The following is a 2,884-nucleotide window of genomic DNA, read 5'->3' as shown; positions in this document are numbered from 1 at the left end:
CCACATCCAAGACAACTTGTGCTTAAACTTATGTCTGTAATTTTGAAATTAGGCTCTCTGATTTCAGTTAAAAGATCAAATTGTGTTAGTTTCTAATGCTGCTCTAACGAATTACCAAATTTTAGTGGCTTAAGAAAAAACAAATTTTATTATTAAAATTCTGAGGTTGTCAGGAGCAAGAATTTCTGTCCCCTCAAAGTCCTTCTAGCTGGACTAAGAATCAAATTGATCTGAGGCAAATTAACAAGAGAAAATAAAATGTAATAGGTATATGTAAGGGCAATCCATATAGGCATGGAAATTTCAAAGGCAGTCAGGCAAAATGAGGTATATTTTTCATGCTGAATTCCTTCATTCTCTTTTGAAGGGGGTAGAGGTCTGGGACTTCGGAGGAAAGGAATGCATTTCACAGGTTGATAAGAAGAGCAGATGTTTGGTAATTAGATGTTTGCCCTGCAGTACTGATGGGCCACTCAGATAAAATTTATCATTGCTAATAATCCTCATTCTGGAAAAGACCCCCAATTTAGATTCTTCTGTGTGGTTAAGGGAGGGAAAAATATTTTTCTTGAGCCCATGGGTCTCAAGTATTCTCAGGCCAAAATAATCCACATACCACAGTGGCACATTGTGGGCGGGGTGGGGGGGTGTCTGTCCCGAACCCCTTCAGATCAGAAGTCCAAAATCATCCTCATAGACTAAGGTCAATGTGTTCGTAAGATTAGTTCTTTGGAGGTTTCTGAGGTGAGACTTACGTCCTTGCCTTCCCAGTTTTTAGAGGTCACATTTTCCCTTTCTTCATGTTCAAAGCCAATAATGCAGCGTCTTCTCTCCTTTACGACCCTCAGGTGTTTCTTGATTGTGGTCCTCCCTCATCTCTCCTATGAGGACCCTTTGTGATTTTATTAAACCCACTTGGATAATCCAGGAGAACCTCTCAATCTCCAGATCATTATTATCACATCTTCTGTCTCTTAAAGTAACATACTCGTAAGTTTTAAGATTTGGACATGAACATCATTTTGGGGGCCATTATTCAGTGTACCATAATGGCTAAGTACAAATACATTTTCAAATAAGATACATGTTTCTTATTTTGTCATTAACTAGTTTTATATCTGCCGCAACTTAATTTCACCTTTTCACTTCTGTCAGGAATTTGAAAATTGTGTATCTTGTGCCTATATATTCACCTTGTTATAAAGGTTGAAGCTGTTGATAAAGAATTCCAAATTAAATTTGGGTTTACTCTTTTGTGTATGTTGTTATTTTGATGTATATGTCTTAGTTTTCCAACCACTAGTTTCGTCCAGCAAGTGGATACAAAGGTAAGTATCAGAACACTGAAGGGCATCAACAAAACCACTGGCATGGGGAACCACTAGAAACTCTTTTTTTAAAGATTTATTGATATATTTGAGAGAGTGAGAGAGAGTACACACGATTAGTGGTAGGGGCAGTGGGAGAAAATCCTCAAGCAGACTCCCTGTTGACCGAGGAGCCCCATGAGGTGTTTGATCTCAGGGCCAGTGAGCTCATGACCTTTAGCAAAACCAAGAGTCTGACGCTCAACCCACTAAGCCACCCAGGTGCTCCAGGAACCACTAGAAATTCTTTATCAAAGCTTTGCGCAGTGGCAGTATCGTAGCCAATGAGGTTTATCCGAGGCGCGATTATTGCTAATTGAAATTCTTTATCAACATTGCTGTGAACCTCCTATACTAGTTAAAATACTGAAGTGGATATTGTGGGATCTGAAACCTGATGTAATTTTCTAATTGTGCCTGAAATCAAATTATTTTTTTCTTTTGTGAAATATCGTTTTATGTGAACCATGCCCAATTTTACATGGGAAGATACTGGTATGTATGTATATGTGTATTTATTTATTTATTTATCTGACAGAAAGAGAAAATGCTCAAGCAGGGGGAGCAGCAGGTGGAGAGAGCGGGAGAAGCAGGCTTACGGAGCAGGGAGCCCAAAGTGGGGCTTGATCCCAGGACCGAGGGATCAGAACCTGAGCCACCCAGGTGCCCCAAAATACTGTTTTCTAAAAATTATTTATAAATGGTTCTTTAGATAGTAAGTACATCAACATGATCTTTCACTTATTGTGATTTATTTCTTTAATTTGTCATTTATCTTTTAATTCTGTTTATTTTTATCATGTAACTGTCATAAACTTTTATTTGGTCAAACTCATTAATGCTTTCTCTTTTGCACTGACCATTGAAAGAATTCTTATGTTTGGCCTTTTTGTAAGATTTTATTAATCTTATAAAAACTTAAAATTGAATGCAAATTTTTTTCTGCTTGATATAAATAAAGAGTTTTGTTTATAGTTTCCACATGTTTCAATAATTGTTGCAGTAAAATTGAATGAAAAACATGCCGCTTTCTTGTACCATATTAAATGCAACCATATATTTAAGAATGCATGTACACATTTTTCTTTATGTGTTGAGAACAAGTCTAAAGCCAACCTGTTTTTATTTTTTCTATACAGATAAACTCATTTGTTTTTATCTTGTCTGGATGCTCATATTTTTATGTTTTGTGAAAGTTCAAGGTTTCAATAACAATATTTAAGGGATTAGTCATTAACATGAATAGTATCTGGTCGCATTATGCCTTTCCAAATAGACATAAGTTTCTAGCATTCTTCTGAAGTGATGATTGAGCTACTAACTCTGCATTCCTTATATATTTATTTAATTTTTTAAAAAAATGCTTCTTTATTTGAGAGAGAGAATGAGAGAGAGAGAGAGAGCATGATGGGAGGGATGGGCAGAGGGAGAAGCAGACCCCCTGCTGAGCAAGGAGCCCGATGCGGGACTCAATTCCAGAACTCAAGGATCATGACCTGAGCTGAAGGTAGTCGCTC

At 37.0% G+C, this 2,884-nt stretch overlaps 1 pseudogene; it reads left to right on the top strand.

The window, feature by feature from the left end:
• The first annotated feature begins 1,622 nt into the window (after positions 1-1,622).
• LOC125101353 (uncharacterized) lies at positions 1,623-1,780 on the top strand (annotated as a pseudogene).
• Positions 1,781-2,884: the final 1,104 nt, after the last annotated feature.

The sequence above is a fragment of the Lutra lutra genome, chromosome 5 (genome assembly GCF_902655055.1).
Source record: "Lutra lutra chromosome 5, mLutLut1.2, whole genome shotgun sequence".
NCBI lineage: Eukaryota > Metazoa > Chordata > Mammalia > Carnivora > Mustelidae > Lutra > Lutra lutra.
The sequence above is the reverse complement of the archived record's forward strand: the minus strand, read 5'-3'. Positions and strand labels throughout refer to the sequence as shown.